The sequence below is a fragment of the Egretta garzetta genome, unplaced genomic scaffold, assembly GCF_000687185.1.
Source record: "Egretta garzetta isolate BGI_Z169 unplaced genomic scaffold, ASM68718v1 scaffold38, whole genome shotgun sequence".
NCBI lineage: Eukaryota > Metazoa > Chordata > Aves > Pelecaniformes > Ardeidae > Egretta > Egretta garzetta.
Window position 1 is genome coordinate 354,027 of NW_009260667.1, and position 11,357 is coordinate 365,383.

At 39.4% G+C, this 11,357-nt stretch overlaps 1 protein-coding gene across 4 annotated transcripts in view; it reads right to left on the bottom strand.

Moving 5' to 3' along the window:
• The window catches only part of CNOT4 (CCR4-NOT transcription complex subunit 4), a 57,802-nt gene extending 55,500 nt beyond the window's left edge, over positions 1-2,302 (bottom strand). Inside the window, exon 1 of one of the 4 annotated variants that reach the window (XM_009645581.2) lies at positions 2,274-2,302. The gene's annotated coding sequence lies outside the window, so the exon portion shown is untranslated. The remainder of the gene's footprint in view (positions 1-2,273) is intronic. The other 3 variants (XM_009645582.2, XM_009645583.2, XM_009645584.2) reach the window with 3 other exon arrangements.
• Positions 2,303-11,357: the final 9,055 nt, after the last annotated feature.

An 11,357-nucleotide genomic window follows, 5' to 3' on the forward strand; every position in this document is an offset into this window, starting at 1 on the left:
GATAACTTGACCTTTAAGTATTACAGAGCAACAGGCCTATTATGCACTTTTCAAGTAATTTTAAACAGCAAACATGAACATATCGGCCTAATTATTGTTTTCTTAGCAACAACGGTATTAGATTTCCCATGTTTTTCCATAATCCATGAAAGAATAAAGACTTTTTGGTTGTGTTGGATAGGAGAGAAGCACCAGAACAAGTCTAAGACTGAGACATCTGCACAGAGAAAGCCTTATACAGCTCAACTATAGGTTCTGGATGAGCAGCGATTCCAGCTTGAGTGATTCTGCTAATCAAGTAATAATGCACAGCATTGAGCTCCGAAGAATAAAAACTCTTTGTCAAAGTCCATGCACTCCTCAGTGCCCACAACTCTATCTTGAAACTCACTGGCAGCTGATGCCAGAGATTAGAGGACTGGCATGAAGTATGCTGTATGACACATTGATTAACAAATCAGCCACATACGGCACTAGATTGAACATGCCTGCTTGTTCTTACACAAGTAAAACAAAAAACTACTCACTCCTTCATCACTTCCCTGGTCAGAAATCGTGAAGCAGCTATGTCAGTGCCTCCCCTCAGTTCTCGTACTAGCTTGTACTTTAAGTCTACCCTTAACTTATGAAAAAAAAAATAAACCACAGTAATTCTTGATCTTTATTTCACTCTGGAATTATGTGGATGTTTTACAAAGATCTCGAATCATCATCTTATTCTCCAGTCTGTAGCTTTATTCCTGACAATCCAAAGTTTCCTACTGAATGTCATGAAGCAATGAAGCGTTCACAGGACTTATTTAAAAAGAACTGTGGTAACCAGAATAGTCTGAATGCATATATCTCACACACACACAAAAAAGAAAAGTACTAAGGGAAATTTCAGCCCAATGTGTATACAAGAAAATGTACATTCTTTAAAATGGTGGAGAGAATTCCAGATACACCTCTCCTCTAGAGCTGAAACTTCTCCCCTGGAAAGCTAGCAGGAACCACATTTCACCTCTCTCTTCTCAAGGCAGAAGTTTCCACACTGAGATCAGCCCTATGAGCAGGAACCTCTCAGCATGTGGCTACTAACTAGACCTCTTGGCTTTAACTGAAGACAGCAAAAGAGTAAGGAGAAAGTGATAATATGATCAAACCCCAACTGCTAATCACCACACAAGCCATTATTGAAAAAGTCAGGAATGGAACAGAGGCAGTAAAAGTTAAATTTTAAAACTATTAAATCACTTTATGTTTCTGGACCCAGAGATACAGTACAGGAGTGATAGCACAGCTGCTGCCATTCCTCTGTACAGGAGAGTGCAAGGAGAACCACTGGAGCAGTAACAGCTTCTGACAAAGCTTGTGGTTTACTCTATCAGCTTTTTTGCACAACACCTTTTAAAATATTTCCAAGTCTGAATCAAGTACTTTGCCTTTTAATGACTCTGGTTACATATGGTCAAACCAAGATGAATAGCTTATTTCCTTCTTTTTTTTTTTTTTCCAATCAGATAACTCGGCAGTAATTTCTCTTCAAGTACATCACATTTTTTGAATATGCTGTGGTCTAGAGCTCACTTGTACAGAGCAGACATAATGCAGACAACTACAATACATGACAATGTGAATTTCCAAATTCAGGTCTGATGTGAAAATAAATAAGCCATTGCATTTTGTCCAGTCATTTCTTGAAATGGGGCAGGGGGTGGGGAGAAAAAAAAAAAAATCAAATCAAACTGATCCCCTGGTTCAAAATGTTCCTGACTCAGCACAGGAAGAACAAAGTAAAAATTTTCTCTTTAGGAGCATCAAGCCAAAGTTAATGAAGTTGCATTTTGAATTTTCAAGGAAGACACGCAGTTTGGGAAAGACAGTGACAACCAGCAACCAGTCACAGAACACTGACACATGAATTGCCATTCCCAGTCATTGACTATTACAAAAATCTTGAATATATTAAGCAGTAGTCTAGAGCTGGGATTTCTTGCCTCCATTTATTAGAATTGTAAAAGCCCCAATGTATTAATATGCATGGCCTGAAAAACTGGCAAAAGAGTTCTCCCCTCAATACCTGCACATTCATTCTTTATCTGATAACTTTTTTCAATACCAGCTCTACTTCTACAAATGAGCACTGCAAATTTATAAAATAAAACATAATTAAGGCTTGATCAGACAATTTTGAATCAAATTTCAGTGGGGTGAAGGATAAATCACAAACATTTTACGCAAAAGGACTATAAATTCTAGTCTGCATTTATTTTTAAAACCATTTTACTTACGAGTTTGACTGGGTTTGACTCTACAAGTTTAGTTTAGAAGTTGTTTGCAGGTTTGCTTTCACAGAGTCTGGTCAGTTGTACACGTTGATCAGGCAGCTGGGGAGGAGGACAATTCTTACCAGTTGAGCCTGTACTTCAAAACTTTTGCTAATGAGTTTACACGGACATTTTTTAACAGGTAGCTGCAGTGGCAGATCTTTAAGAACAGGAATTGTTAGCAAAAATGTTGTAGAAGGGACTTTGCATACTTGTCCTTTCAGAGAAAATAATTAAACTTCTTTGCCTCTCCTCCCATTGGGTTTACAGAATCAGAGGTACACTGATAGTTTCAGTACTGCACATTATTTCAGCTTCCAGCCAGGTATTAACCATGCAAAGAAGCATCCATTCATAAACAGAAACACATCAGAATCTCCAGCTGTGAACAAATACCGCAAAGCCTGCAGCTTTTAAGATTTACTCTGTAATGAATGAAGGCCGATGACCACACTAGTCAGAGCTAGAGTTAGCAGGCAGTCAAAACAAAAAGAGAAAAAAAATATCCAACTGTTCATGGAGAGACAAGTCACACCCCGTAAGTAATTTTTTGAGGAAAGGCTTCTTTCTCTAAAGAAACTAAGCTGCCATCAGAAGTGTCTGTCCTCTCAGATTAAGAATTGATTTTAAAAATTTGGAAACAAAAGAAGGAACAAGGGAAGTCAAACATGGGAGCACCACATGATTCTCTAATACCACAGAAATAAGTCATTCTATTTATTAGCAATCTGAAAAAGAAAGTGAGGAGGAAGTGGACAGAAGTTACCACACCACTGCACTTGCTATTTAACACCAGCAGAGAAATCTGAAGGATCTCACGAGACTGAAGAGGGATAAAATAGTATGAAATATATTGTTGCTAAATGCCAAACGATGCAACCAAGGAAAAGTGACTTCTAAATGAACACAATGATGTGCTAATCTACCTAGTAATTTTAAGGAACGAGCTTTCTGAGCTGTCGTAAGTATTTACCGTACTATCACCTATAAGTCACAGTCAAAAGCCAAACTAAACACAAGGAATTATTAGGAAAAAAAGCACCAAACATCACTGTAAAAGTTTACAGTGCACCTGCATCCTGTACTCAGAACAACTCTGCTTTCCTCTCCCCACATGCAGAAAGAACTAGCAAGTACAGAAAGAATAACAAGAATTACCAAATGTATCATAAGGCACAAAACTGACCCACTGGGAAAAGGGTACTCTGGGTATACAAGTAGAATGGAAGAGACACAGAGAATATGTATATATTCACCTTTAAATATATGTTACATTATATATATATATAAACCTATAACACTCTGCATGGTTAAACCATGAAACTCCTTGCTATCAAAGATTGCAGATGACAGAATTTAAACAGTTTAAAAATAATCAAACAGGGTGGAAGATGCAGCATAAAGTGAGTAGTTCAAACACTATTAAGCAGAAAATACACTGCCAAGGAAGTGGCTGGACTGGACAGACTTAGGGACTGCTATCAGAAAGCATCCTAGGAAGAATCACTGTGTTCACCCTGATCTTACAGTCTTCCCCAGAGCATCTGCTGCTAGCTACTAACCACAGCAAGATACTGGGCTAGATAATTTCATCCTGATCCTGTACATGGTATGGGTCTAATTTATTACAAAGTTCCATACTTTTAGAAACAAAAAAGGAAGGGGGAAGAGCCATTAATACATACCACTGAGTTTCAGTGGGTTTGGACACCGATTTCTTCCACATCTTTTTAATTTATTTCCTATCCCCAGAGCTGACATGCTTTTACAAAGACTGCAACTTGACAGAGCAATCAGAAGTATAAAGACTTCCATATTTAACTTAAATCAAGACAAGTTCTCCTTCCGTAACTTCAGTAGAAGTCCTGAAGCTGGTTATCAGCAGTTAGTCAGGCAACAGGTACACAAACACGGTGAAATTTCACAGCTCTCTGCAGAAGCACATCAGGAAATTACGTTGAACTGCTGAGAAATATTCCCCAATTTTGATCAACAAAACCTATGAGAAGCTACTTTAATGTTACAAATCTCTGCATCTGCCAGGTAATCACACGTATACTACATGAGCGGAATCACAGCTGCATCGCCTTTATTTTCACACCATAAGTACTACCTGAAGTTCCCAGCATTCGCTGCTGTCTAGTGATGCTTTCAGATACAAGATTTTAAAAGGCATCATGAGCAAATCTATGTCAAAAAGCATTTCTATGCCCAGCAATACCAGATATTATGATGGAGAAACACTTAGCTATAGCACTGAGATACTGTCCATAAGTAGGCTTTTCTAGACTCTTGCAACAGAAAAAAAAATTGAGGAAGACATTAGTTAGATCAAGACTGGTTTAATCTACTCATGAAGTAGGAGCACAGGAGCCCTTTCTGTAGTATTACTTGAACAACACTACACAAAAAAGAAAGCTATAACCCAGCTTCAAAGCTTCAGCAATCACAGAAGAGACTAACTTACCTACTGCTAATATCACTTGGAACAAGCTGTTTGCAACCATACTATTTTTGGTTTGTTTACTTGTTATTATAAACAAAACTTTGTTTCTTGACACAGCAGTATCTCAAATAACCACATCCAAGCACCTCAGACCTCCTATGGCACTACAATTTAACACATAATCTGCAGTGTCAGCCACAACTGAAATCCTAACCATTTGAAGAAAAAAGCAGCAACATATCTACAAGTCAGTAGATTTCATGGCCTCATATTGCCATGTTAGAGGGACTCTCTTCTAATGTTTTTCATACTGGTGCTGTCCCTTCTCATTAGCAAATGGTTTTCAACAGTAGAGAGAGTACAGTTTTAACCTAAAGAGTGACTGAAGTAAATTCTGGAAAAGAGTAGCATCAAAATGCACAGAGCTCAGAGAGCTGCAAAGAATTACAGGTACTGCTACATGGAAAATACGAAGGGAAAACCAAGAGAGGCTACGTAAGCCCAGTCTGAGCAGCCTCCAGGACCGTCCCTGTTTATCACCTGGTAGCAGACCTTATCACATCAAAACTCCCACTAGGTGGAGAAAGACCATCCTCAAACATCTTCTGCTTGTATCCTCTCAGCTAGACATTATGATCAGGAGTTCAAATTCATACATTTTCACTTCACCTCAGACAAGGTTTCTGGGGAAGAAATTAGTTAATCACATATTTGTTCAGATTAACAGTTCAAGCCCACTTCTGCCAATAATTTACGGCTGGACTTTACAGTAATGCTATACTTATGATAAAGTAAATTGCAGACAAGTGACAAGAGCCCATGTCCCAGCGACCCCTCTAGTTAGCTGCCAGAGTAAGCTTGTCCTCGTTGTATTCTGCCCCCATACGTATAAAATAGAGGAAGCAGGCTGCCACGGATTAAAATAGACTATCCAAACCTTTAGCATCCAAGGCATGGGGAAGACTCCACAATGGACCAAAAAGTCACAGAAAAGATTTTATAGTTCTCCTGTAATGGGAAGGATGGCAGAAGCAGAGTACATCCTCTGATCAGCATCAGTAGGCAAAACCAATCATCACATGCAGCCTGAGCAGGTTCAGAGGAAGTCCCTATCTCCTCAGCAAGGCCAAACATCCCAGTGAGGTCAGTATCCCAATGAAGAAAGCATGAAGAGATTCTACACTTTTTCTGGTGATGATCAAACACACAACAATAACAACCAGGAATTAGAGGTAAGTCTTTAGAAAGATATTCACACAAGCCAGCACACCAACATCTGATCGTATCACAGGAATTTGAGAAAAGCCTCATTGGGAAGAAAAACCACCAATCACAGCCCTCAGCCTCGAGTAAGAACTAACTCAATGTGTTCCAAAACTTTTAATTTACAAGAAAATCAAGTAGAGAAGAATCACAGAGTTTCTCCAACAAGGCAAGTCAGTATACAAGACTTTTTGTTTTAACGTTTAAGAGGTTGCAGTTAGCCCCATCAGCTAAATAGCACCTTGCATCAAGGCGAGGTCTTTTCCTTGCCTTCCCACAACACACCTATCCTGTAAAATAGCAATATTAAACCTTGCAAGTCGGGCATATTACCCCAAGTTGTAGGCTGTTTGCACAAGTTTGTTTTACAGAAGAATCAGTCACTTCTAAACAAGACCCATTGTGCTCAACCATTGCATTAGACATAAAGGAGACCTGTCTGCAAGACGCTGCCTTGCAGAAGTGGAATAGAGGGCTGGTGCCAACACCAGAGCAGAGATGACTGTAGTAACACTCCATCTCACAAGAAAACACCATGGGTTTTCCTTGAGATAGGGCTATGCAAGATTTCAAGAGTAAAGGAGAAGAAACATTTGCTTGTAAAGGAGGACATACCCTCTATGGTCAGTGAATGACTAGGCTGCTATCGAAGCAATTCATGTTTGAAACCACAACAGAAATCTCGTACCAATGTCAGGTGCCATGGCCCTTATATCAAGAGTCAACTTTCAGAATATATTAGCAAGTATGTTTCATTCCTGGAAAATCTGTAACTCATTCCTTCACTGTATTAGAGACTAATGTGAATAGACTTAGGAGGCTGAATATTTAGATCTCAGTAAAATCTGAATGCACCTGTAAAACATTTCTTACCTTTCTACAAATTAAGCTGAATGAGTTTGCCTGGTAGCCTTCCCTAGAAGCCGAGATCCTTACCTTCGCAAAAGGTAGTTTACTGCATTAAGGTTTCACACCATTCAAGCTAGTACGATTAAAGATTGTGGAAGCATCAAAAAAAGCAAGCAGGAAAAAAAAAGCCAAACCAAAACCACCCATCCACAAACCAAAACCCTAGTACGCCATCATGACTTCTCTGAAAAGCTATAGCTCCCTTTAAAAATTCTTGGCTTGATTATCACTGCCCTTTTTCACCCTATGGGAAGAACCACAAGAAGAAACACTGCTATCTTCCACTCCTAATGGTGCAAAAGTTTTTTGTTTGGGGCCAGATATGTTAGTGTCTCAAATCAGGAAAGGATTTTTTTTGGACTGTACCCTTACATTTGCTCCGAGTTTCTCCACTCTCAGAGACAACTAAAAAGTTTTGTCATTGTGATCTGTTTCAGTGCCAGATGGCATGGTCAGAACAGTGATAATCACTGAAGTCCTCAGTGTGAAACAGTGCCAGAAGCATCATTGTCCTCTCTAGATAAAAAGTCAAGAACAGAGATTCAAGAGAAGTCTCAAGTAGTAGGTCTACAAGATTAAATGCAGGAAGAACATCTTAAGTTTCTTGATCAGTACAGCAATCCATCTTAAGCCTTTAAGCAGAACCCTCCTTTCTCTTTCAAGACACTGGCCATGGAAGAGAGGCCTCTACCGGCTCAGGAAGGCTCTCTTAGTATTCTTTCCAGAGAAGCTGAACCCATACAAAAATACATCAAAGCAGGCCATCAAGAAATAAAAAAAAAGTATCAGGTGCTTTATTCTGAAAGTCATTAGCACTGAACAGCAATCTGAACGAGCAATATATTCCAAATGAGCCTCACACTAAAAGCAACCATACAATCTATCACACACATCTGAACAGTAATTCCTGAATTCAGGCGAGACAGAACCAAAAAGCGGCTGCACCCTCACTTTTCCTTATTCTTTTAGTGACTCAGGCCAAGTACAGCAGCCCCTCAGGACAGAGATGTTCAGTGTGTCCAGACTTGCATACAAGATTCCCAAGAACAGAATCCAGCGAGCACCAGAACAACATCCTTTTCCCTTGCTATGATCACATATTTGAGAGGTGTGGTTATTGACTCTTGCCCTTTAGCTTTCAGAGTTCAACCATTTATGACTCTTCTGACAACATTATTCTCTTAATTTTTCATCAAGACATTCAATTTAGCAAGCTTTATGATATTTGAGTCTTGGACATAACTACAGTGTTACTCGCACATATCCTAAAATTGATTCTCAAAAACCCAACCAACACTTTTAGTTTAGAGAAAAATCATTTGCAAATCCAATTTTAAAAGGGAAAATAGCTAGCATACATGGCTATTATAAATATACCCCCACTAATCAAAGGTATTTGAAATATTAATATGCAAATAAACCTAAATCAGCTCAGCAGTTGTATTCAATAAGAAAAATAATCCACTCAGTGTATTGTTTTAGTGTTCAGAATTTCTAGGGTCTTGGCATCTGGAGGCCAAGTAATAATGAACCAGAATGAAATACAAATGTGTGCTTTTTACATTTATGCTTACTGTATGTATTAACTACAGGACAGGCAGCACTGGCTGGTATCTGACATGTTGTATTTGCTTTAGAACAGTTAAGCACAAAGCTTAAGTTGATGAGAAAAAGTCTTGCAAAATTAGTCTTAAAACCACAGAAGCCCCATTTGAAATGTGTGTGGAGAAATAAGAAAATAAAACAATGGGTCATACTGCACTGCCACTTTTGTTTGGGCTAGCATGTGATTATGAACCTATAATAGAAGCTATGCAGTGTGGTTTAGTCTTCATCTGCAAGGTGCTGAATAGTAATTAAGCATTTTAAAGAGCAACCAGACAACCCTTATTAGTGCTCCTACATCAGAGTGGATTGGTTTCGCTGTCTTTAATAGAAATGTCCACTTTCAAAATAATGCTAAGTCACCACACCAAAGACTTACTCCCTGGGTTTTGAACAGGTATTTCTCAACATTTATCTAGTAAACAGCGAAATTATAGAAGCATCTTTCCTGGAGACTTGGAGAGGGAGGGGGGTATTATATTATTCAGGGATGTGGCACCCAGGTGTCCTGGTTTCAGCTGGGATAGAGTTAATTTTCTTCCTAGTAGCTGGTATAGTGCTGCGTTTTGGATTTAGGATGAGAATAATGTTGATAACACACTGATGTTTTAGTGCAAGCACTGCTCAGCAACAACTAAATCAAGGACTTTTCAGCTTCTCATACTGCCCTGCCAGCAAGGAGGCTGGAGGTGCACAAGAAGCTGGAAGGGGGCACAGCTGGGCCAGCTGACCCCAACTGGCCAAAGGGATATTCCATGCCATATGACATCATGCTGAACAAAAAAATGGGAAGGTTGGCTGGGGCTGCTGCTGAGCATCAGTCAGAAGGTGGTGAGCAACTGCATTGTGCATCACTTGGTTTGTATATTCTTTTATTATTTTTCCTTTCCTTTTTTGTCCTATTAAATTGTCTTTATCTCAACCTATGAGTTTTACTTTTTTTCCCCTGATTCTCTCCCCCATCCTACTGAGGGAGGAGTGAGCAAATGGCTGTGTGCTGTTTAACTGCCTGCTGGGTTAAACCACAACACCAGGTTATCTGCTTCCTGACAAGTGCTGTAGCCACTTCACAGAGAACAGGTTACACATTCCAAGCTCTTTTAATATCCATCTGCATTAGGGCCAGATCCATACAGTAATGAAGAGGATGTAAAATAATCTGTACAGACCACACCACCACATACAGTAAGTATGTTTGCTCCTCTGACTCAAAACAATAGACAGATTTTATCCACTTTTTAAGAAGGGACATCTGTCTTTGAAAAGCAGGTTAGTGTTGTTTTCTCCTTAGTTACTGTAATAGAAAAGGCTTGTGATCAGTATTGTGCATACAGATAGGTAAACCAGACGTTATCAAGAGTTTTAGTTGATTAACATAATGCACATAGAAAGATACAGGTAGTTCAGATTGCCCATAAAGCATTAACATGGCAATAATGAGCTAACAATGAATAGTCAGGGTGAATAAACAGCAGCTTTGGTTTTGTGGGTTTTCTTCCCCTCTCCCTGTTCTTTTTCCATCTGTTTATTAAAACCTGGTTATGTATGCACGTCTCAACTACATCATTGTTCCCAAATTTATGCTAGAACATCAGTTAGATAAATTCCCAGCTCTCATACAAACAGCAAACCTTTGGAAAGGGATGAAGTATTCATGCTGCTGCTGGAATGTCAGCAACTCATTCCCAGACCTTCTGGAAGGAAATGCTCATTGGGTGGAGTAGGTAGTGCAGAGAAGAAATCCAAAGTTGGAGAGTAACAGAAAAGTAACATCCTCTCCAAGGAGGAAGAAAGCCTGGTGACGTCAACAGCAGGGACATGCTTCCCACTGCCCCATTCCTTAGGGTTACAGATCACAGCAGCTGCCAGGTTAGCTGCCTTCTCCGCAAGGCAAGAGCTCCGAACTGACCACACACAGAACTCACCCTATTCCTCCCCTGCAAGGATTCCCAAGGTGAAGTACTACTTCCCAGATATCACCTTTCAGAGAGAACTTCAGTTTAGTTTTTCATTGACAGTGTTTTGGTGTGAAAGTTGAAAGAATGAAAAGTGTTCTAAACACTTTTAAAGGGACATTTATAACCACAGGGTTTTTAAAATCCTTGAGACACATGGCTATGCATAAGACTAAGAATGCTAGAGCATACAGAATATTCTGTCTAGATTAAGATTGTAGACAGTATATAAAATAGCATAAGATATCACTATGCAGAATTAAGGTTTTTGACATAAAGTCAAAAGTCATTTTGTTATACCTGAACACAGAGGTATCAATACCAAAGAAAGCATGTGCCCACAGCAGCTTTTCTTGAACAGCAGGACACAGACCAAGGATGGCCACAAGAGAAGGTGAGAGCAAGCACGGAAGGAAAGAAAACTTGTCTTCCTTCTGGCACTGCGCACCTGTGTGGAGTCCTGAGGCTGCCAAAGGTGCAGAAGCCATATCCTTGTGCCTCGCATAAACCCCAGCATTCATCATACTCCCAAGCAGCCACAAGGTTTGTAGGCTGAGATTGTATCTTTAATTAGACCAACACATATGATGAACTGGTATCCTGGTCTAATATATTATCTCTGCATCCGACAAGATACTACCTCTGCATCCCCTATCTTGTACAGGGGGACGGGATGACAAAAATCTGACACTTCCAAAATTCAGTAATTACTGGCTGATGTAAGTTATACATAGGCTCTTCTAATACATTCAGCATTCAATCCCAAGTTCTGATATCCCAAATTTTCATCAGAATTAAAGAGAAGTCTGTTAAATTAATTTAAAAATTGTTCTTAGGGTGTCCATAAGAATTTAAGATGATAGTCATTTA